This window comes from Hypanus sabinus, chromosome 1, assembly GCF_030144855.1.
Source record: "Hypanus sabinus isolate sHypSab1 chromosome 1, sHypSab1.hap1, whole genome shotgun sequence".
NCBI lineage: Eukaryota > Metazoa > Chordata > Chondrichthyes > Myliobatiformes > Dasyatidae > Hypanus > Hypanus sabinus.
This window is the reverse complement of record NC_082706.1, coordinates 121,499,890-121,526,172: the sequence shown is the minus strand read 5'-3', so window position 1 is coordinate 121,526,172 and position 26,283 is coordinate 121,499,890.

Genomic DNA, 26,283 nt, shown 5'->3' with positions numbered 1-26,283 from the left:
ACTTGATAAAAGACTTAATAATCTGGGTTTTAGTTTGAAAACTGCAATTCATAGTTGTCAGGATAAAGATGTTGTGTCCAATTTGGTTTGCATGGATATGGTATTTGATTTGATAATAATGGCAACCATCTGGTGCTGGCCAAGCAGTTGTCATTTGATATGGGAAAAAATACTTTTCTTTTGATAATCCCATAGGAAGTGACTGAATTGTAAAAGAGCAAACCAAGCATAAAAAGGGGACAAGTGGAGAGGTAACTGGGAACTATTGTTTGCTCTTGCTTTAAGTTCATTTGAGTACTGTCATTGGACTTGGCTATTTTGTCTTTTTGTGTTAAATTAGCTCCAAAAGATGTGTCCTTCCAATGCAAGACCAAAGTTCTCACTTCCTGTAGGGGAATAAAAATGAATAAATAAATTGTTATTTTGTAGTAGTTGAACAAAACACCTTGGGCCTTGGTCCAAGTACTTTGCCCAAATCCATTGAACCAAGAGTCAGTCTGAAAGGATTGAAATTATGCATTCAAATCACAAGGACACAAAGGATCTCCATTAGTACTTGCTTGGTTTTGGTTTTGTGTGCACTGAACAGTGCGCTGAATACAAAAGGAGTCTAGCCAAGCAAAATTAGGCTAAACTGAACTCAGAAGATTTGGATTAACTTGTGTTTGAACTAAGCCTGACAACATTTAAGAATGGAACTGCTTCCCACTTCTCAAAGCCATAAAGCTAGTGAATGTTTATTCACAGATTATGCTTTACATTTTTAAGCAATATGATACCATGCAGCACAGAATTAATGTTGTTCTTTAGAGAGCAAACCACTGGAAAATGTGGGTTGAGAATTATCATTAGGTAAGGTTGGTGCTTGGAAACCAATACAAGTATATGTAAGCATATTTCCTGATTATTTATAACCTATAAACTGCATATGTTGTACCTATTGCATTGTGTTAATCTTCTGAGTGTATTCAAGAAACTGCTTGAGAAGTTTACCCACAAAAAGTATGGTTGAATTCCAGTGAACATTTAGTAGAACTCCAGATATTTTGAAATATGAATAGTCTTTGCATGGAGTAGAGAAAATAGATTCAGGAATAAAAATGAACTAAAAAAAAACAACAAAATTTCTATCCTGAAGCAATGCTTTGAGACTTGAAGCTATCAGTGTTTAACTCCCAATAAGAAGAAGTGGTGCAATCCGCTGTGGTTCCAGTAAACACATATTGATCAGTATCTGCAACACTGCAAAAAGGGATTGGAATCTATCATGAGACCAGGGATGAAAGTTACAAATATGATCCCTTTATTGCAGTGTTTGGTGTTCATCCAGCAGCTGAGATAGCTCTGCATTAGGTGTGCACAAACCTACAAGTTCTCAGCACTATGTTTTGATAGAATGACCAGTCAGACATGGGCTGGTTGAATGTTACTATTACAATCAAAGGTTAGCTGGATGGTGATAGGCTTTCTTTCAGACCTTACCACGTAATAGATTGCCATGCTATTGGGGATCCTTACAATATTTAGAATGGTCGAGCCTTCCCAAATATTAGTTATTCCATTGGCTGTGTTGTCCAAATCCAAACCTTAGGAATTGGAACTTTACACTACTCTTCCAGTGCAGGAGGTATGTATACCCTTTGTTCTTATGTGTAGTCAGGCTGTGAGCATCCCTAATGCAGCTTATTACTATTGGTGAATTGGTTTAGAATCTGTGTACCAGTTTGTTCAATCTCAGATGTATTCATAAATTTTCTGTCTGAAGTGCAGACCATTTTGTTACTTCACACATTTATCAGCCTTGCTCAATAATAGAAGTTCTCCCTCCTTGCCAGTGGAGGAAGGTCACAGTAGACCAAGCCGAGAGCAAAGTAGACTCGAGGAAGTAGGACGGTGTTGACTGTGCAGTCTTATGGGTGAAATATTAAATTATATCAGCCCTGCTTGACAAATTGAAAGCCACCAATTTATCCTCCCTTCTTACACTCCATTCCATGGTAGGTTCTTCTTGTCTCTTAGTCATTACTTGTCTGTAAATGTATTTCATAAAAAGATAAATAGTTTGCCTGTTTGTGAAAGCTTTCAGGTTTCCTCACCTGTGACAATGCTTTCCCTCTAGAGAAAATCAGAAGCCATGGAATACTTTGCAATGTCATGAGCTATTCAGATGAAAATTTTTGATGAAAAGTTGAAAACATTTTCCATTCTCCTGTGTGAGGCCAAATGAAGATTGTTATTGGCTTCTTTGGCCAAGTATGTACTTAGGGGTCGAAGTTTGTACTTTAGCTTACAGATTGGTGGTTGATGATCAGGAGAACAGACCTTTTGATATTTACTTCAATTTACTCAGGAACTCGAATGAACTTAATTCAGGTTATGGTTCAGATGGACATTTATGACTTAGTTGCATATACATGCTATTGGGAGACTATGCAAATTTTTATTTTTGTTTGTTTTGCAGCTGAAGTAGGACAATCAGGATAAAACTCACTTAGGACTATTCCCTTTTGTCAGTTTTTTGTGAAGCATTGCTGTTGCCAATTGTTGTGTTGCCAGTTTACATTTTTATCAAATTTTCAGGTTGATTCAATTTGCCTTGATGAACTTTCTTCCACACATTCACAGACATACCAACCCTTACAAGAGATCAAGATCTTGTTGTTCTGTTTTCAGTCCACGGTGTCTGGGAGGAATGGTCACCATGGAGCTTGTGCTCTTCCACATGTGGTAGGGGTCACCGAGATCGCACCCGTTCCTGTATACAGCCCCAGTTTGGAGGGAATCCTTGTGAAGGTCCCGAGAAGCAAACAAAGTTCTGCAACATTGCACTCTGTCCTGGTAAGTGTCTTCTCTTTGATACCATTTCAGACTACAAAGTCATCTCTCACCAAGCAGCTTGTTGTGAATCTGATCAGGAAGAATTTAATGTTGCCTTTTATGCCTGTTCTGAGTTGACTGTCCCCTGAAGACATTGAATATATTGTAGGGCTAAGGGTAGAAGAGGAGGAAATCAGAATTAGGTTTATTATCACTGGCATATGTCATGAAATTTGTTGTTTTTCAGCATCAGTACAGTGCCATACATGGAAGGTACTCTAATTAGAGTAAGAAATATAAATAAATAAATAAATAAATAAATAATGCGAAGCGAGAGCAAAATAGTGAGGTACTACTCATTGGTTCATGGATCACTGATCAATCTGATGGTGGAGAGGAAAGAGTTGTTTTTAAAACATTGAGTGTGCTTCTAAAGGCTGCTGAATACCTCCTCCCCGATGCCAGTAATGAGAAGTGGGTATGTCCTGGATGGTGACAGTCCTTAATGATGGATACCGCCATCTTGAGACACAAGTTTTTCCAGATGGCCTTGATGGTAGCTGGCTAGTGCCCAAGATGGCAGAGTCTACAACTCCCTGCAGCTTTTTACCATCTTATGACTTGGAGCCTTCATACCGGGCGATGATGCAGTACCAGATGCAATTGTATTTTCCACCTTATCTTTTAACTTTTGTCTACATTAGCATATTTTGTTTATATTATGCTGTCCTCTAACAGACTCAAAACTGTTGTGCAGTTGATACTTTTCAAAGAGACCTGGGGGAAGCTTCCTCATAATATCCTGTGTTCAGCTCATTAACTTAGTTTAAAGATTTCTTAAGCTGCCAGTTGCTGTGAAAATGCTCTAAAAAAAAGTATTATAATTTTAACAGAAAATAATTACTAGGATGAATCTTCTGAATGTCACCAGCACTTAGCAGAGAGAAATTTCTCTATTACTCCTGGGCAGAAATATTGAATACAAGAGGGACATGACTGTAAGGTGTTGGGAGGAAAGTATAGGGGAAATATCAGAAGCAAGACTTTTATAGAGAGTGATAGGTGCATGGAATGCACTGCCACATTACCTGTAGGTGGTAGAGGCAAATACATTAGGGACATTTAGGATACTCTTAGGCACATGGGTGAATGGAAAATGCAGAGCTTTGTGGGAGAGAAGGGTTAAATTGATGTTGGAATAGGTTAAAGAGTCAGCAGAATATTGTGGCCAGAAGGTTCTGTACTGAGCTCAATTTTTCTACGCTCTATGTTCTACACACAGAACATTGTCCTGGAATCACATTCTGACTAATTAATTATTATTGCACATGAAATTTATCTTTCATATGTCATAGTAATTTAATCTCTTCAAATATACTTTGAATGACACATCTTTCAGTCCTCATCTAACAATTTTGCAGAGAAAACTGCTTTGCTGCATTGACACTAAATATAAAAAAAGGAAATTGGTGAAAAAAAAGCGTTTAAAAAAAATCCCAAAGCATAACATAAAAATCTAATTTGTGCAGTTGCCAGTGGCAGCTGCCTGTCTTGTTCCATTGCCCACTGGGAAGAAAGTCAAACAAGGTAACATCTCCATGGTAGCCAAAATGCTGCAATGAAATAGGCTTCCACGGAGGTGAGGAAAATGAACATGTGTTCTCTCCCACATACCCATACAACCGCCTAAACCAATGGGCTGTCATGGCATAATGGGGTCCAGGTCACAGTCAGTTTCAGGCATGCCAACGGACCAGTTACATTACACCATTAACAGCCTGCTTCTGTCAGAACTGAGAATGGCTGCAGTGCACCAGACATTATCATTATACCTATAGCAAACCCCAGATATGCTAGGGTGAATCCTATTTAATAGTGTCCGACCCAATTTTCCAGTGCTGTTAATTGACTCAGAAATCTTTGCTGGTGATACGTAATGATCCAAAAGCAGCTTTTAAGTCTAAATCAAGGTAAAAGAACATGCTCAAATTCCAGACCATACAATCTTTCCCTAAAACAACTTCCCTTCCTACCTTGAAGCCTCTAACTCATTAATCTTGTCTTTCTGCTTATCCCTCCTACCAGTAATGGCCTTACCATCAGTACCTAGAGCTCTGATTTATAATTCCATTCTTAATCATGCAGCTTCTGCCTCACGATTATTTGAAGACCTTTTAAAAAATATATATTTACAGGTACTGATTATAATTTCTGATCTCTTCATTAAGTTTTTTTAGTGGTGAAGCAGGTGGGATTTTTTTCCAATATATTATACAAGTTCAACAATACAATCTGTGACAGAGTCACAGAATCATACAATACATTATCAGCATTTCGGTCCACTGCTCCCTCAAATATCATCAACCAGCAATTTACATTAATCCTGAGTTTATTTTACTTTCTCCACATGCACCTCCATAACTCTAGCACTCACATGTACATCAGGGGCTATTTGTACCAGGTTAACCTATCAACCTGCTTGTCTTTAGGACATGGGATAAAGCCAAAACTCACAAAGAAACTCACTTGACCACAGACAGAAGATGAAAATTCCTCATAGACAGTACTAAAGGTCAGGAATGAACAAGGGGCACTGGAGCGATGAGGCAGCAGGTCTTCTGGAAGCATCTCTGTGTCATCCAAGTAATAGTAAAGAAAATTCTGGATTCTAAATTGTGTTCATTATTTGGATTAAATAACTCTAAGGACATTCTATCAATTCTGGTAATACTATATTAATATAGTGGCACACTATATTAAATAGGTAGGTATGGACTTGATGGACTTGTCCTATAATGTTAAGTTGAAAAATATGGACATTACCCCTTCCTGGAACACAACAAACCTATTCCAACATGTCTTGTGGGTTTCTTTTATTTCCTTACAATGCACATCCAATGCAGATAATAAAAACTGTGTGAAATCAGTACTAGGTATTACTTTGTTTAGATATTTGTAAAATAAATGTGCGTTTGACAGATGTATTTACTAATTTAAAACAAGGTTCAAGAATTCCTACTGATTAAACATAGCACCTGTGTGGTAATTTCTAATCAGGCGTGCAGTTAGGATTTTTGCCTGTAATTGAGGTTATCTGCTTTTGACAAGGATGACAATGAAGAAATGCAATCTGTTGATTGGAAGGGAGGGAGTTTCCCTTTGTAGGTAATTTCAACACAATACAAAAATAATCAAACAAAGAACTTGCATTCAACGTTGCATCCTTAACAAAACTGAACTTTACAGGGACAAATGGGCCTAGACATCAAATACAATAACAGAATAGATGATTTATAGCTGAGTAAAAGGTAAAGATATGTATGATTCACAACAAACAACATTGTTCACTGGGAGGCAAGTACAGACAAAATGCAATAAACAACAAAACATGACGTATTTTAAGAGAGAAATGCCATTAGAACTAATGAGCAATCTGCTTTTGTTGAAGTATTGAGTATACCCTGCTGCTTTATCACATCTCTGTGCTGAATGTCACCAATGATTACTTTCATATTCCCAGCACTATAATTTTACCTATGTTTTCAGTTATTTCAGTTCTTCACTGTAATCCAAAACTAGCCTGGGCTATCTTTATTGATTCTCATCATAGCCTTAAAAATGTAATGTTGAGATGCCCCTTTGTTTTTTTCCAATAAGTGGATGGGAATTGGAACGACTGGTCGAGCTGGAGTCAATGTTCCACCACCTGTTCGAATGGGACTCAGCAGAGGACAAGGGAATGCAATGGTCCTTCCTTTGGAGGAGCTGAATGCCAGGGCTACTGGTCTGAAAACAGGCCATGCTTTCCAAGGCAGTGTCCAGGTGAGTTTGTGTATTTGTTTTTAAAGAGTTAAGATGAGGACTGTACAGTGTGAAAAGGGCAAAAAAAAACATGCTGGAAACAGTCAGTAGACTGGAAAACACCTGTGGAAAGTGATAAAATTTCAGATCTGGGATCCTTCGGAGCTCAGTAGGATCTGAACTGCCAATTGCTCCCAAATCATTCATTGTTCCTCTTTCCACAGATGGCGACTGACCCACTGAGTTTTTTTTTAGCATTCTCCTTTTTTATTTCAGATTCTCAGCACCTGCAGCCTTAAAATTTCCATTACAGCAAAATAGGGTGGTGTAGTGGATTTATTTTATTTTATTTACTGATGCAGTGCAGAGTAGGCCCTTCTGGCCCTTTGAACGATGCCACCCCACAATCCCTGACAAACCTGTTTAACCATGGCCTAATCATGGAACAATTTACAATAACCAATTCACCTATCCAGTATGTCTTTGGACAGTGGGGGGAAACTGGAGGACTTGGGGAAAACCCAACACATTTCATGGATGGGACCCATAGAAACTCCTTAGAGACAGTGCTGGAATTGAACTCCAAGACCCCAATCTGTAATAGTATTGCACTATCACTATGCTACCATGGCACCCACCACAAGACCAGTCATTCAACCATCTTGTCTAACAAATACAAATATTAAAAACAGAGAAGGCTCTGGCTGAACCTATGGAGTGCAAAACAGTTCTCTTTGTAAGTTGATGAACTTTCGTCAGATGCTGCTTGACCTATGAGTACACTGACTTGCCAGTAACTGCAGTTTTCTTTTTCCTCAATAGCAATCCAAGGAACAGTGTTCAAATCCCACCATGGCAGCTGCTAAATTGAAATTCTGAATTATTATTAGAATTTAACTTTGTTAGTAAGCTGTCATTAGTAATATTGACTAGAAATCCATTGGTTTGTTGTAAAGCTCCATTTGATGGTCTTCAAAGGAAAAAAATCTGCCATTTTTGCACAACCTATATGTATTTGACATTTAATATGAGTGAATCTTTAAATCTTTAAAATGACTAAGTCATTCAGATCAAGAAAAATTAGGTACTCACAATAAATGTTGATCTTTCAGCACCTAGGAGTTTCCTGCGAGTCACCTATTACCTAAGCATAAAAATATATTACCAGCACTGCCCATATCATAAAAAAAGGGAAAGAAATTAAATTTACTATCTTAGATAGCAGCTTTAGAAATTTACTTTCAGGTGGAACTTAGATCTGAATCTAAATATTTCTTGCATTCGTTTGTAAGGGAGTGTTGCATAAGAATATGTGAGTTAGGATAAGGAGTATCCAGTGTCCTTCAAGTTCACTTTGGCACTCATAAGATCGGGGATGATTTGATTATAACCTCAACTCTGTATTCCTGTTCAACTATGGTAATCTTTCATCACTTTGCTCTTCAAGTATCCATCTATCTTTGCATTAAAAAATACTAAGACTGCTTTCCTAATCCTTTGAAGAAGAGACTTTTAAAGCTTACAGGTTAGAGAAAAATAAAACTTCATCTCTTTCTGAGGATAAAGGAGTGAGTTTCAAGTAAGACTCAAAGGGCATTGAAGTCCCCTTATTTTTAAACAGTGATCCCTAGTTCTAGGTTTTTCCACTTGAATTGTTGATGATTCAGGACTGATGGAGGGTTTCAATGTGAATCAGTATCAATTCCTTTTCTCCACACAGCTGCTGCCCAACACACAGAGTTCCTCCAGTGGATTTTTAGTTGCTCCATTAAGTCAATGTCTCTTCCAAGCATTAAGAATTAGTGGTCCTATATTTGGGCCCAATGGAGATCACTCTGCAAACAAGTCTTTCTGGAAATCCACAACCACTTGATACATCCTGGTCTGGAAATATAATTACTGTCGGCAGATTTTAAGATTTTTTTTCACTTGAGTGATGCTTGGTTCTTTTTTGTATAAGTACGCTCAATGTCTGTCAATTAATACAGAGAAATCATGGAATAGTGGTATAGAGAGTCTGACTAAATGTCCCATGCTTTGACAAGTAGAATAAGGTTAATAATAAGAAGCTGGTAATGTTGCATAATAGTTGTTGACTGGTAAAATAATAATGTTTGGCCAGGATTTTTTCCAATCATTGGTTTGTTGTGAGGATTGCTGAAATGAGGAACCCTTATGGTGCACGTTGTAATAGGATTGTACTCCTTCACTGTTTGGAAAGGATTTTATTATTTATAATACTCTGTTTTATGAGGACAATGGAACATCTTAGCAGTGAAGAAATATCTCTGACAGTCAATTTTGCCTCCTGTGTAAGGTGAAATTGAATGCGCTGAAAGGTACTTTCATGAGACTTTCATTCCTGGTAGTCTAAAGTCAAAGTGGTGGTTCGATATTACATTAAGCTCAACCGCAGAATATCTAATATGTTAAATTGTGTCCATTCTCATTCTGTGCAGTTTTTTTTCAAGGTCTGAATTAAGGTCAACACCACATTTGTGGTTTCTTTTGTCTTGTAGTGATGCCTGATAAGAAGTAGCATTAAAAGCAGAGAAGCAGAAGTATTTGTTTCTTAAGCACTTTGCCATTGTCATTCAATATATTGGCATTGTTATTATTTAGCTCTCAATATCTTGGTATCTCAAATACCTTCAGAGGTGCAGATACTGGAATCTGAAGCAACAATAATCTGCTGGAGAAACGCAGTGGGTTGAGTGCTCTCAAGGAATAAGGGTGGTGGGGAGGACGAACTGTTGACATTTAAGGTCCTGATGCAGGAGCTTAAACCTCATGTTTCAATCAGCAGGTAGAGCAGCTCTCTCTTGGGGGTGGGGGTGGGTGTGGGATGTGGGGAGAAGGTGTGGTGGAAGAAACTGTCAACATTTCAGGACCTGATTTAGGAGCTGAAATTTCAGGTGTCCTTCAACCCTGTTGCAGAGTTTTAACCTGAAACGTCTGTGATTACTTCACCCCGCCACACCCCCACAGATGCTGTTCGACCCACTGAATTCCTCTTCCAGCAGTTTGTTCGTTTCTATCGAAATGTGTTGCTTTCCTAATTAATACCAAATTTGGTTTTCAGAAAAGCTGGAATTCTAAACCGTCACTGTGGATACTCTTTATGTCAAACTGTAAACTGCTTCTTGTTGTTCTTGTAGAATATAACTATATTATCACAGGTTATATTTTGTAAATGGTGATTGGTACAGGAATGTTCTTTACCTCATACACTCCTGGTAACCAGTGCATTAGATGTACCAGGTTAATTAAAGACCATTTTCTGCATTAATGTCTTGTTTTGTAGTGGATGGAAAGTGGCAAAAGTGGACCAATTGGGAACCTTGCACCAAAAGTTGTGATGGCGGAACACAGCTTCGAGTGAGGACCTGCTATGGGCCATTTTATGGAGGACTACTGTGTGAAGGACCTCAAGAGGAGTATCGACTGTGCAATGACAGAAAATGTCCAGGTAACTATTGTCTTTGTCTCAATACAAAACAGATTATCCATAACAGAAATAATGAATGGACGGTATGTGGGAATGTGTGATAAAACGATAATGGGGAAACTGAAAGAATGCAGCTGATGACACTTGTGTAAAAATAGGATCGTTAGAAACATGAGGTCTAGTACTACTTTCTTGATCAAACAAAATAGAAGGTTTAGCAAGGATGTCATTTAAGATCTTAAGCGAAAGATAATTAACACTCTGGAGAACAAGCTGGACTTTCTTCAGAAATGAGAATGTAGAGTGGTTGTTTCATTCAACTGTCATTAAGTAAAGAAAACTGAAATAACTGATTACTTCATATAGAAAACGCCTTTGCATAACTTTTAAATGTTTATTTGATATAGGGTTTGTGTGACTGGTGCACGATGTCAGAGCTGATTTAAAGGGTTGTAAGGCACTTCCTGTCTTCTGTGTTCTTAACCGTTACGATGCTATGACAGTATGGCTCCACAATGCTATGACTAGGAGCTGACTTCAAAGAAGGTCTTGAATATTTTGCAAGGGCTTAAAGAGTTCATGGATACATACAGCAAATTTGTTTTCTTCCCTAGAAGACCAAAGCTAGAGCAAATAAATACATATGTAGGCAAAGATATAGTCACTAAAAAGCAGTGAGAAACTTGGAAAAGGGTACTCACTCGGATAATGATGGGAATTGCAGAACATGCTAAAGTAATATCAAATAGGCACCTGAGGGAGAAAACAACAAATGAAAATATGGTAGCATGAGGTGAAATAGGATGGGAAAGATTCTCCTGGAGTACATGCACCAGCACGGATTTAAGAGTGAATGGCCTATTTTTGCACTGATGAATCTTTGATGAATCTTAGCATTCTTTGGGATGAGTGTAGGGTTGGCTGTTAAAATATTTTGCCGCATGGATTGATTTAAGTGAAAACTATTGCATTAAACATGTTGTTTAAGTGATGCAGAGGAAATAGACAGTAGTCTGAGATTACAAGAGGGCAGGAGGATTAGTTGTGAATTTTTTTGCCAAGAGCTGACAGATATACAAGTTTGTGTGACTTTCAGTGTTGTATTTGTCCTGTGACTCTGTATCTATTCTGAATTTTTTTTTAAAAAAGGAAGCAATGAAGGAAAAGGCATGAAAGTTGGCATGGATTGTCTGAGCAGTTATTTTAAAATTGAAACTGCTAGGAGAGAAGACTTGGGGGCAGTTTACTGTAAATGCCTTTCATTTAGGAGATTTGTTTTTGAAGGAGACAGAGAATGAATGAAGCTGAATAACTTGTATCATTAATAGAGAGCAGTGAATGGGCATGTTTGAGGTGCTGGAAAGCCGGGTGCCCATTAATAACACATACAAGAGATTGAGAAGTGCGGAACCAACGTGCAGCTGTTTATTTTAATGATAAGTCAACTACCCAGCTTACGTTCAGTACGTAACACACAGGGAAGCTTGACAGCAACCCGTAAGGGGCAAAGTATACATGAATACATAATACAGTTCGTTTTTGAAGGAGGCAGAGCTTGAATAAAGCTGAATAACTAGTATCATTAATAGAGAGCTCTGAATAGAACACAATATTGAGACATTCAATGCACTGATGACTTACAGCTCACCATGTTCTTCTAATAGTTGCTGACGGTTGCTGCTGGGAGATTCAATTATCAAGTTGCTGACACTTGCACCCAAATTAACCACAGGCCATGTTACCTAGCAACAAGCAGACAGTGCCTCTGTGACCACTGCAGCAGTAAATGGTTGTCAAGCAATTTGATTTTATAAATGAAAGCCATGGAAAGCAGAATTTGGGATAATTATATTAAAAAAGAATATAAAAGTCTTGAAGGGAGAATGATATTTTCCAATTAAATAAATTAACCCATGCAAGGTTAGAAAACTGAGAATTCTGAGCATCTTTAGCTGCTCAGTGTATGTGTCCTAACCCTTAAGTACATTAGGATTTTCAAGGTAACATCCTGTCTGTAGCAAGAATGCCTGTTTTGCCTCTAACAGGAGTCACAGCCAGAGCAGACACAAATATTCTCTGTTTCAAAGTGTAGGTCATAGACAGTGTTTTTTTTTGCAGTAAGTAACTCACCTTTTGATTTCCCCAAAAAAAGAACAGCCACTTATGTCTAGAGTGTGATGGAATCCTCCCCACTTTCCTATTCATAAATGAATGGAATGAAATGCCACCGTTCTCTGTTCAATACTTACAGATTAATTTCTCTAAATGTCATACCATCTCTCAATTTAGAATGCAGTATCATATTGTTCCCTCAATGACCTAAAATCGACAGTGTGTTTAAGCATGCTCTGTAAATTTCCCTAAATGCACAGAGAAAATAACGGATGTGATGTATACTTCTTGGAGATGTCAATTTCTTGGTGCTTTGTGAAATGAATCTGCCATTTTTTTTCTGAGTGTGATTAAGTATGTTAGTTTGAGTTGCACCTGGATCTTCTCTAATTCAGGCATAATCCTACTTCATAACTTTTCATTAATTATTTGATGAAATTCAGTGAATTCACAGAATTGATTTGCTGTTTTTGATACAATTCCTCTGCCAGTGATGCTATTTCTTAACAACACCTATGCATGGAATTAGTCGAATATACTTTAGAAATAAAGTTTACTGTTCAGCAAAATGAGTCATTCGAACTGGACATACTACAATGTATACATAAACAGGCTATCAGAAAATAGACACTCTCCACTCTCCAGAAGTAAAAGTTATCTATTTTACAGCTCCCAATATTACTTGTACACATTTAAAGAAGCAAAAGAAAAAACATCCTGACAAGTTTAGTGCAAGTTATAGAACATTCAAGCAAAATATTTAACAATGCCTTGCCAGGCTGATGAGTGGAATTTTATTGTGTGAAATACTAGAACGAAGATACACGTACACAGCTTTCATAAAATTTCTTTTGATTGTAAAAAGTCATTGTCTCAATCTAGTGTAACTACAAGGTTCTGGCTAATCCTCAACCAGATAGTAACTTAATCCAGGTATAACCAAGCCAAATATTAATTATGAATGAATTCTGACAGGCATAACATGGCCAAAAGTGTGCTATCTTTTAGTCTATTTGTTAAACCATTCATCCATACGGGTCCTTGCCTATGAAATTGCTCATGCCTTCAGGGGAAAATAAATATTATACAAAATTAATGAACATTATAGTACATTCAGAGTAAGATATTTAATTCGCTCTGAGCCGGGCTGGTGATGGACTGATGTTATAAAGAAAAAAATAATTGTATGTAACTTAATCAGACTTCAGCATCCTTTCCAACTGTGCTTATTCCAGAGGTTTATTATATCGCACCTGGATTCATAAACTTAAAGGCATTTATGTTCAAATTAAGCTGCTGCACAGCAATTGCAAGCTAAAGATTTTCTTGGTATCCTTTTTGGAAGGCAAAAGCTAAAAGTGCAACTTATTGTATCAATGTGGATGACAGTGTGGTAAACTGGATCAGCAAATTCGTGGATGACACCGAGATTGGGGGTGTAGTGGACTGCGAGGAAAACCATCAAAGCTTGCAGTGGAAACTGGACCAGCTGGAAAAAAAAGGTTGAGCAATGACAGATTGAATTTAATGCAGACAAGTGCGAGGTGTTGCATTTTGGGAGAACCAACTAGAGTAGGTCTTACATGATGAGCAGTAGAACGGAAGTAGTGAGTGTGGTAGGATGGCGGGATCTAGGAATACAGATCCACAATTCCTTGAAAGTGGCATACAGGTAGATAGCATAGTACAGAAAGCTTTGGGCACATTGGCCTTCATAAATCAATGTCCTGAGTACAGTATTTGGGACATTATGTTGAAATTGTATAAGACGTTGGTGAGGCCTAATTTGGAGCATTGTGATTGAAACAGCATACCTACCCGCAGGAATGATATAAATAAGATTGAAAAAGTGCAGAGAAAATTTACAAGGATGTTGCTGAGGTTTGTGGACCTGAGTAGAGGGAAGGTTGAATAGACTAGGTCTTTATTCCCTAGAACTTCGAAGATTGCGGGGAGATTTGATAGAGGTATTCAAAGCTATGAGGGTTTTGGATAGGGTAAAGTTCAAGTAAGCTTTTTGCACTGAGACTACAACTAGAGGTCATAGGTTAAGGATGCTAGATGAAATATTTAAAGGAAACTTGAGGGGGAGCTTATTCACTCAGAGGGTGGTGAGAGTGTCGAACAAATTGCCAGCGCAAGTAGTGGATGTGAGGCCAATTTCAACAATTAAGAAAAATTTGGATGAGAGGAGTATGGAGAGCTATGTTCCAGGTCTGGGACTAGGCAGATTAATGGTTCAGCACAGACCAGATGGGCCTGTTTCTGTGCTGTAGTGTTCAATGACTCTATATTCTGTACAGAGTAACTTTAATTACTGTAACAGTGTGCTGGGCAGAGGGTTAAGTGTTGTTTTCCTTGTAATGTTTGCTCTAAAGGGTTTGTCACTCTCATCTTAAAACATACTTCATCCTTGTGCAGTAAGCTTTTCTGGTATTGATCTTATTGCACTGGTTGCCTGCACCAGTTCGAGGGAAATATTCTGGCTGACATTAGGTTGCACAGAAATGCACACTCAGCTTCACCAAAGCAAAATGGGCAGTGTTAGGTGCAATATTTTTGATTGCATTAAGGTCAGACCCTTGAGGACCATGTTTTTGTGAACACCATGACTGCCACGTTTACATCTCCTTTCATTCCTCAATACCCAGAGAATATTTAATGTTCTGATACACTCTCTCATGAATACAGATCTGAGAAGAGTTTCTATCGTAAATTAGCATACTGATCATGTTGCAGAATTAGTATGCAGATAATCTGCAGATGCATTGTTCTTATTTAAAGTCATTTCTAAAATTTGTTGTTCTATTGCAAGCCAGTATTTGCCGTGAATTTTGATGTGTTGACATCTACTTTTCCAAGCCAATGTGTCACAGAAGTTTCTGATTACTTCTGTGGTACTGACATTCTGCTGGGAAGTTCAACAAAGCACAAAGATTGACTGGCGTGATTGTCTGTTGTTCTTCAATTGTGCCGTGTTAATTCCAAGCATCTTAATGAGTACAAATAAGAGCCTATCTGTCATAGTCTCAAATTAAATTCAATCTATTTCCTTAGGTATGGTTCCAAACAAGACAGGTAGTTTTTCATAATCGATCTCTGATTCTATAAATTTCATTTTCTGGGTTAATATTGTTATTCACTGTCACCTGATCCTGCAAACATGATACAGTAAAATACGCTGGGGTAGTTGGCCACATGGAACAGTCTTGTGATCACACCTACAATGAACATTTCACTGAAAAATGCACGTCAGGGAAACCAAAAGCAGATTTAGCAATCGCTTTGTGGAATATTATTCCACAGAAATGGCCTCAAGTTTCCACGATCATGCTGTTTCACCTAATCTCGCTTGGATTATTCTATATTTTACTAGCAAACCTATACCACCAGGTTGTGAGGAATAACACCTTGTCTTATGATTCTGTACGTTGCAGCCTTATAGACTCAACATTCTCAGAATCAGGTTTAGAATCACTGGCGTATGTTGCGAAATTTTTTGTTTGGTGTAGCAGTACATTGCAATACATAATAACAAAAACTATAAATTTTAATAAGAAGTGCACGTTAAAAAGAAAATTAAATAAGTACTGCAAAAAGAAAGGGAAAATATGGAGGTAGTGTTCATGGGTTCATTATCCATTCAGACATTTGATGGTAGAAGGGAAGAAACTGTTCATGAAATATTGAATGTGTGTCTTCAGGCTCCTGTACTTCCTCCTTGATGGTAGCAATAAGAAGAGGGCATGTTCTGGGTGATGGAGGTCTTTAATGATGGATGCCACCTTTTTGAGGCATCAACTTTTGAAGGTATCCTGGATGCAGGGGAGGTCCTAATGAAATATAGCTTTCATATATTTAAGGTGAGGCATCACCTTTTGAAGGGTCCTAATGAAAACTCATAATGAAATATAGCTTTGCAATTTCATATAATGGTCCTGTTGTTCTTATGTATGCTCCACATTACTATTGTTGGTTTATTCTCAGTGAAATTTGCCGAGACCATATTTCATTATTAATTTTCCTGCGATCACATTGTACTTTTTGTTTATCCTCCCCTTTCTCCCCTTGTTCTGCATCTTAAATCTAGCTCATCTCCAACATTTCCAAGTATTAACTGATTACTACTTCACTCTTTGTCGTCTGACCTATGGAGTGTTTTCAGCATTTTCTGTTTTTATTTCAGATTTACAGTATCTGGAACATTCAGTTGATATGATGTTCAACAATATTCTGATCAAACTTAAATTCATTAGGTTTTGAGATCAAGAGATTCTTCTTAAATAACAATCAAATCTTTCAGTTTTCCTTTTGCTGTATGGTACATCTTAATATTGGAGCTTATCAAAATGAACTCACATTAACCATGACATAATCTTTTTGATTCAGAACCTCATGAATACTGTCAGGAAGAAAATTACAACTCAATGGTGTGGACAAAGACAGCAGCAGGTGAATCTGCAGTGGTTAACTGCCCTCCAAGTGCTGCAGGTAATTATTGCTGGCAGGAATTAGCTGGGAAGAAGCTTCAAAGTTCAAAGTAAAATTTACTATCAGAGTACATACATGTCACCACATACAACTCCGAGATTCTTTTTCCCGTGGGGATGCTTAGCAAATTATATAACAGTAACTGTAAACAGGATCAAAGAACAACAAGCTGTACAAGTGCAAATATAAATAAATAGCAATAAATAACAAGAGCATGAAATAGCAAGATAAAGCGTCCTTAAAGTGAGACTATTGGTTGTGGGGACATCAGAAATAGAATGAGTGTAGTTATTCCTTTTTGTTCAAGAGCCTGATGGTTGAGGGGTAGTAACTGCTCTTGAACCCGGTGGTGTGAATCCTGAGGCACTTGTACCTTCTACCTGATGGCAGCAGTGAGAAAAGAGCATGGCCTGGGTGGTGAATATCTTTGATAATGGATGCTCCTTTTCTATGGCAAAGTTTCATGTAGATGTAAACAATGCTTGGGGGGCTTTACCCATGGCGTACTGGGCCAAATTCACTATCTTTTATAGGATATTTTGCTCAAAGGCATTGGTGTTCCTATACCAGGCCATAGTGCAGCCAGTCAGTACACTTTCGAACATACATCTATAAAAGTCTGTTAAGGTTTTTTGATGACATACTGAATCTCTGCAGACTCCTGAGAAAGTGGAGGCACTGGTGTGCTTTCTTTGCAATGATATTTATATGATGGGTCCAGGACCTGTCCTCTGAGTTGGTGACATCCAAGAAGGAATATAAAATTACTGACCCTCTCCACCTCTGATCTTCCAATGAGTACTGGCTCATGGACCTCTGGTTTCCCTCTCCTGAAGTCTACAATCAGTTTCTTGGTCTTGTTGACATTGAGTGATGTTATTGTTATAACACCACTCAGCTGAGTTTTCAGTCTCCCTCCTGTATATTGATTCATCACCACCTTTGATACGGCCCACTACAGTAGTGTCATCAATAAACCTGTATATGGTGTTGGAGCTGTACTTAGTCACATAGTCGTAAGTGTCAAGCAAGTAGAACAGGGGGCTAAGCACTCACCTCTGTGCTTCATTTCCTCCTAATGGCCACTGAGAGATTTTACCTCCTATTGAACATTAAAAGTATGTTTGAAATAATTCAGAAAATGTGTAGCCCAGGTGGTTGATGGTTGGGCTGAGGTGTTCTCCAGCCTTGGCAATTTTCTTGCAAACATTTCATCACTATACAGAGATATTATCAGTGTACTATTAATTGTGGTGTGTCCTCTGAATGCTTGGCCTTTATATACTTATCAATCAGCTTATTAATCAGTCCTGCAGAAGGGCCTCGGCCCAAAACGTCGACTGTATCTTTTCCTTAGATGTTGCCTGGCCTGCTGAGTTCCTCCAGCATTTTGTGTTGCTTGTATTTCCAGCATCTGCAGATTTTCTTCTGTTTGATAAACATCTGTGTTTTTGAATACCGCATATCAATGCTAAATTTCAATATGTTTAATGTGCTTGCACATTACGAGGGGATTAAAATGTTAATCAAGCTCATAGAAAGCCACCACTGGTGACATACCTTATGGGTGTGTGTTGCATCTGGAAATGAGAAAAGATTTTAAATTGTTGGAGAGAATTATTGACATTTCAGGTAAAAAAATCTGTAAACTTTTCATAAATCTGACAGTGTAATAAAACAGAATGCCATTTACTAAATATATCATGAGACAATCAAATTATCCCACCCGAATCATATGTAAACCAAAAGGGCACAAAATAATTTATTCAGAAAAATATTAAATGAAGAAACATTGGAGCAAAGGGCAACAAAAAGATCAAGGTCATTTAGTTTTGAATAGAAAACGGAAAGGAGAAGAAGAACATAATGTATAAACCACTTGATCTTTAGATCTCAATGTAAGAACTAAGCTGCAGTATATCATGATTTTTTCCTAGTTGTTTATGTTGCTTCACAACTGAAGAAACCTGCTATTCATTTCAATTTCCCTTGAATCATTACTTAGTTTGGAGAAAGAATGGACCTCGGATTAGTAATTATGAGTCTATTACTTGGACAATGTAAGATAAAATTTACAACCCGGATCTGGTGCACGGTGCAGACCTTTGACACATTCTTGCCAAGTTTCATCTTCTTGGCTGGTTCAGCCTATTAATGAATGGACTAAATCCTGCATGTAAACAGGAAGGACTTAGAATATTTGTTAATAGAATTGTTCATTATCAATGCTACTTGTAGTCTTTTTGCCAAATGCTGTTATAGAAAAATACCACAACTAAATATTTTGATGTTCTCAGGAATAATCCTGAGAAATTGTCTCCTAGATGATGAGGGAATCGCCTTTTGGGAACCTCCAAGCTTTACCAAATGCGTTTCTAATGACTACCAGATGTTGCAAACTGAGGTATGTGCATTGTCTTATACTATGAGGTGAGGTATATTTTAATCTATTGTCTAACCAGTAAAGGAATTTCCTGACAAAGGGTCTCGGCCTGAAACGTCAACAGTACTTCTTCCTATAAATGCTGCCTGGCCTGCTGCGTTCCACCAGCATTTTGTGTGTGTTAAAGGAATTTCTGTTGTATATCTCTGTGGCAGGTTTCTTCTTTTCTACCTGTTCTGCAGACCTGTGCTTCAATGAGATTTTTATTTTCCCATTTTTCTTTCTGTCATGTTGTTTTACTATCCTCATTCATAAGAGCTTCAATAAAATAATAGAGTCAAGGTAGCTCTGAGTCTGAGATTTTGCAATGCTAGGTAAACAGCACTGACTTTAAATTAGGCCAGAGAAAGGCCTATCACCAAGGCAACTAAGGATGGGCAATCAATGCCAAGGAAGTCAACATCAATCACAACAGATAATGAAGAATAAAGACAAACTGTGAATCCATGAAGAATTTATTTTACAGTGTGCTAAAATTTAAAAAGAAAATCATGTACTGATGTATTATCAAATTAAAACTTCTTATACTTACAAAATGCCAATTTTTAAATGGGTAATTTTAATCAGAGAATATTAATAAACCTGAAGGGTAAGCACTCAAATTTATTTTATTCCTGTCTCAGTTTGATACTTAACACCTGGTGGCCTCAATTTTGTTTAACCATTAAGTGTGTTTAACCATTTCAGATCATGACTTTTTTTTTGCATAACATCTGCTGGTTCTGATGCTGTTGTCATCCAAAAAGTTGGTTGTTTTTGACAGTTGTGCTTTTGTCTTGTTTATAAAAGTTTGTCATTAAGTGACTTAAAATAACAAATCTAACTAAGAGATTTCCTTTTATTCTTTGCTTGCCTTAGCTGCTTTCCCTTGCCCTGTCATTGTTTTAAACCTATATTATCAGGTCAATGAACTGAGGAGTTGGCTTTGAATTTCTATCTTCACCTTTGCTGACTGACGTGTTGAACATTTCCAGCGTTCTCTGCTTTTATTTTCGGTTTAGAACAGGGGTAGGCAACCTTAAGCACAAATGATTTTCTAGCATGCATTATTCATTAATTTGAGGCAAAACATAACTAGATGCATTTAAATGGATAATTCCCATATTTCAAAATTTTTATGGCATTTATCTGGCCCACCGTCCGCTCATTAATACACGGTCCGGCCTACAGAGGCGAAAAGTTTGCCCCACCCCTGATTTAGAGTGTCTGCAGCACTTTGCTTTTATCTTATGTCAATTTTATGTGATCAGTTTGCTTGATGAGTAAGTTTGCAGGTAAGTGAGAATATTGGACGGATGATGTGTATATAGAATATGAAAGGGTTTTTGATAAAGCTGTGCACAAAAATAATTGGATGGGATGAAAAAACTGATACATGATTAAATAGAAGAAAGTAGTATAGAAGAACAATTTATCAGAGTGGACAAAATGTAATGTCAACTAAATGTACTTTCTTGATAAACTGTTTATTTATGATTTAGATGAGTATGGAAGGCATAATTTCAAAGTTTGTAGATGATGTGGAGATGACATAAAATGCAATAAACTTTGAAGAGGGTGGTGATGTAGCCGGAGGAATAGACTCATGCTGATGAAATCTGCAGTGTGATGATTCATTGGATAACAAGAATATAGGAAAGCAGTGTCAATTGAATGGCACAAAATTGAATAGCAGAGACCCTTTTAAAAAAGGCAAAGTGTTATTTTAAAGATATCCTTGCTTTTATAAATATAGGGATGATGTGTAGAAGCATTCTTTATAGACTGATTAGATTCCAGATGAGTCTGTGGCACTCCTGGGATTCACACCGTAGAAAACACGAAGTACACTGCAGATGCTGTGGTCAAATCAATATGTACAAACAAGCTGGATGAACTCAGCAGGTCAGGCAGCATCCTTTGAAATGAGTCAGGACAAAGGGTCTCGGCTCGAAATGTTGACTGCTCATTTCAACGGATGCTGCTCGACCTGCTGAGTTCATCCAGCTTGTTTTTGTACATGTTGATCACACTGTAGAAAGGATGTCAAAGCTTTGGCGAGTGTGTAGAAGGATGTTCCAAAAGGATATTAGGGATAGAGGACACCAACTCCACCAAAAGACTAGAGAAATTAAAGCTGTTTTCCTTTGCGTAAAAGAGAAAAGCAGATTTGATTGATATGCTGGGAAACATGGATGGTTTCAATTAAGAAAATATAATCTCTTTACAGCAGTGCAAGCTAATTTATTGGCAATTTAAGCTGATTTAAGCTGATCTGGAGCATCTTGCTTAAAGACTGGTCAGTACTAGCAGTGAGAAAATTTCAGGGCTAAGTGGAGAGAGAAGAGAAGTGGGACTAATTGGACAACTTCAGCATTAAGTAACACAGGCCTGAAGGGTTTAATATCCTCAATAAGTTCCAAAATATTCTGAGTCATTGAAGAAAGCTCATGAATAGAGGTATATTTTCTGATTTCATGTTGAAAGTTACAGTTTCATATTTGGACATCAGGGATGAGAATAGAAATATGACACAGCATTCAGCAGAATTAATTACGCAAATGGATATGAAGTTGCTAGGTGGTGGTGCTAGCTATAATCTTGCATGCAGCGAGAGGCCGAACACTGGAGAAATGCAGATACTGTAGAATCTACAATGCTGTTCAATGAATAAACTTGACACCACAGGCCAAATAGTTTAACCACGATAGTGGAGAATCCTTTAGAAATGGGAACAAAAGAAAACAGTTTGAAAGTCAGCATGGATATCTCAAATACTAAACAATCTTAATGAAAATTTGATGAAAATTTTTGATGACCTATGGGTGTATGTTGATGCCCAAGTATGTTTCATATCACACTAAAAATAGGTTTGTGAATAATTTTAGAGTCCGTGAAGTAAAAGTACAGTTGGAAGAATTGCCAAAAAAAAATAAATGTGACAAAGCTGTATGGTTATGGACCATTGTTTATTGTACTGCAGAGGAGTTTATAGTGTTTTTATAAACAAAGGCATAAAGAAGTCATTCAATGTCTGCAGTACTACACTGCAGATGCTCTACAACTCAGTGGTGGCCAGCCTTCTGTTCTACGCTGTAGTCTGCTGGGTGTCAGGGTGAGAGCAGCTGACACCAAGAAGATCAATAAGCTCGTCAGGAAGGCCGGTTCTGTTCTGGGGTGGAACTGGATTCCCTGGTGGTTGTGTCTGAGAGGAGGATGCTGCAGAAGCTACGGAGCATTATGGACAATCCCTCTCACTCCCTCCATGACGCACTGGACAAACAGAGGAACACCTTCAGTAACAGACTGATTCCACCGAGGTGCACCACTGATCACCACAGGAGATCCTTTTTCCCTGTGGCTATTAGACTCTAACACTCCTCCTCCTCAAGTATATGAGTACATGGTTTCATTGCACAGCTGTATTTTGAACTATTACTTTTTAATGCACATATTGTATTCTCTTTCATGCCTCAATACTCACGTTTTGTATTTTAAAGTATATATTTCTGACTGAGCAACTTTGCAACAATGATTTCCTTTGGGATGAATAAAGTTTTATCTTATCTTAAAGATAAGAGCAAGGTAATCATGATGAACCCGTTTGGTCACAATTGAAAGATTATGTCCAGTTCAGGGTATTAAGGCTTTTGAAGATGTAAGGGTATGAGTGAGGGTGAAGAAGGGGTTTACAAAAATAACTAGAGAAACTAGACTAGTTACTCTGATAGACTGGAGAAGCTGGTGGTGTTCCTGGATTAGGGGAGGTTGTAAGGAAATTTGTTCAAGATATTAAAATCATGAATAAGCTACACAGAGCAGATGGTAAGCGATTAAAATCAATCACGCAAGCAAACCTGATCAGACCAGACCAGACCATGTTCCTGAACCGTTCCTTTGGGGTTGGTTTGGGCTGACCATGCCCCTTGCATGTAAAAAATGAGAGACAGAGGCTTGATGTGTCTGTGTGTGTGTGTGTGTGATATATATATATATCAGTTTCCAGAGCCATGGGGAGCAGGCAGAGGAGCGGGATAAGATCAATTGCTTTTGAATAGAATCAGCATGAACGATGGGCCAAATGCACTCTCCTCTGCTGCAACCTTTCTGTGATTCTCTTTCACAGTAATATATTCATTCACAACCTAGTTGACTAATTTTCTGAACTAGATAGTGTGAAGGTACAGTTGTAACTGATGCATTTGTTAAATCAGGTCAAAAGCTTGAAAGAAATTAGATAATATTGCCGTAATTTATTGGTGAAGTAGCAAATAGAAAATTGCTTATATTGCCTTCCATACTTATCGTCCCAGAAATGGATCATGGTGTTCATTTAATTGAAATAAAGCAAAAAAAAACCTTTCTGGCTTCTGCCTGTGGTAGAATTCATAAATAATTTCTTGGGAGCCCAAAATATGCACTTAAAATTCATCCATTTGGAAATACTCTATGAAATTGAAATCTTCCTGAGTTTATTAATGACTTTATATTTCTTGTTAATTTCTGTATATCAATTAATCAATTATTGTCATAGCTCTTTGAATGACTCGTATTTTAATATGCTTATATTTTGATTTAAATTAAACATAGTATTGTTAAAGTGCCTAAGGCATTAATGCAATTTGTAATGCCTTAAGGGGTTTCTTTGAAGAAAGTAACATAATACTAAAATCAGACATTAAATGCTTTTGTACAGTAAATAAGTGCCTAATTTAATTGCAAACCTTAAAATTTATTTCAGAACTTAATTTTACTTTGCATTCATTCTTTTTGAAAAATCATGTTTTGTTTTCAGTTGCTAGACTGCAGCCAGAGAGGGATTAAAATATTATCTAAACACTCACATAAATAAGTGCTGCTGTCCAGGGTATAACTATATTAAGAAGTAATCTGTATCTTTTACAAAAGCTCATGCTGCCAACATTACTGACTTTAATTTAATTTTGTGTTATGTGGGAGAAAAGCCACAGGATGCCTATGATGTGAGAGCTGCTGGCCTTAATGAGTCTCTGCCTAAGTTTTCTTTTCTCCCCTTGATCTCACTGGCCCTTCTCTCCCCGAGGCCCCCATCTCTTTCTTTCTTGCTGTTTTTCCTTTCATGTCATCACCATTACTTTTTGACCATCTTTGCCTTCATCTGTAATTCCCATCTTTCACTTAATTCTGGGGTTAATATCACTACTTTTTATGCAATTCCTTCATCCTTTCCCAATTTTTCTTCAATTTATGCTCTCTCATAACCTCTGTCCCCCAAGTTTCCCCTGTTTTCCTATCTACATGTTATTCCTGCCTTGGTTCCCTCAGCCTCTCTATCAGCTCCTTTATTTTTCTTTCCTCTCTTTCCCTTTTCCACATCCCACCTTTTAATACCTTTGAACTGTTCTGTTACCCTAAGATGGCAGTGTCAGATCATCTGAAAATTCAGTAACGTCTCACTTAATGCTTGGACAACGGGTAATTGGCAATTGGAATATTATTGTCACATGTACTGAGAGTCAGAAGATCCTCTTTGCATGCTATCCATTACATAGATAAGTACATCGAGACACTACAAAAGACAAAAAAACTAAATAATAGATTGCAGATTATAGTGTTCCAGTGCAGTGCAGGCAGACTAATAAGGTGCAAGAGTTTTGACAAGGTAGACTAAGAAATCAAGATTTGATCCTCATCATAAACCAGGTTTGTTCAGTAGTCTTAAGGTTGATTTACACTTGTGCATCACATCTAACCTATGCCGTACCTACACTATACCCTATGCCATAGGGTGACGTGCACCTCTCCAGAATAGTTACTCACCTGTCATGGTGATGCAGACTTAAACAACTGTGATTGGTCTGCTTGGTAGCATTGCATTTCCTCCTACGCATTTCCAGTTGCTTCTTCTCCGTCATGTTTGTAGGCTGTTGCGTACACCGATAAGAAGCAGATTAACCAAATTGTCAAATCTACCTGCTGACATGTGAAAATGTTTGAAATGCATTTCCTCGTCCATGTCTCTCATGAAGAAACTGAACACAGTGGCATAGAAACCCCACCGCCAACTAGCATTTTGGCACACACCAATGCACGCTCGATATGACGTAGAGCGACACAGAAGTGAAAATCAGGACTATGGCATAGGCTGCAGCATAGCACGTATGCGCAAGTATAAATCAGTCTTTAGAATACCAAGAAAGAGGCAGTTCTTGATCCTGGCAATACTATTCTCAAGCTATTGTAACTTTTGCTCTGTGAAAGAGGGAGAAGAGAGAATGAATGGGCTGAGAAGGGTTTTTGAGTATTTTTGCTGAGTCACCGAAGCAGTGGGAGGTATAAATAGAATCAACGGTGGGGAGACTGGGCTGTTTTCCCAACTCTTCAATTTCTCATTGTTTTGGAGATGATCAGTTGCCCTCCTGAGCTACGATGTTTTTGAATAGAGATCAGGCTGGTAGAAATGACAGACAGACATACTTTATTGATCCTGAGGGAAATTGGGTTTTGTTACAGCCGCACCAACCAAGAATAGTGTAGAAATATAGCAATATAAAACCATAAATAATTAAATAAAAATATGTTAATCGTGCCAAGTGGAAATAAGTCCAGGACCAGCCTATTGGCTCAGGGTGTCTGACAGTCCGAGGGAGGAGTTGTAAAGTTTGATGGCCACAGGTAGGAATGACTTCCTATGACGCTCAGTGTTACATCTCGGTGGAATGAATCTCTGGCTGAATGTACTCCTGTTCCTAACCAGTACATTATGGAGTGGTTAATAATTAATAGGTTGGTGGTACTGAAGAAAAAAGAAGGTTAGGAGCCAGGTCAGGGTGGGAAAAGCGTCAGTGTGAAGCAGCATTGAGGGGATTTAGTGAATGCTTCAAATCTTGTGTTTGACCATGTGCTAAGGAATAGGACAAAGTGAGGATAAAGGAGCTGGGAATAACAGGCGTTCGCAAGAGAGGAAAGCAACCAATGAAGAACCAGAAAGTGATGCAAAAAAGACTGTGGATGATTCAATGTGTGTTGTTTTAGATAGGAGCTATAAGGTGTACATGTATCATTGACTATGTTGAACCCAACAGCCACTATGTTTGTGGCTGATAATATTGAGATTTGATAGTATTTGGAGCCAAGAATTCCTGAGTTAGTCTTATTGTAGGAAATGCATTTTGTCCATATACTTCACTAGTACATGGTGTTCCAAGAAAAC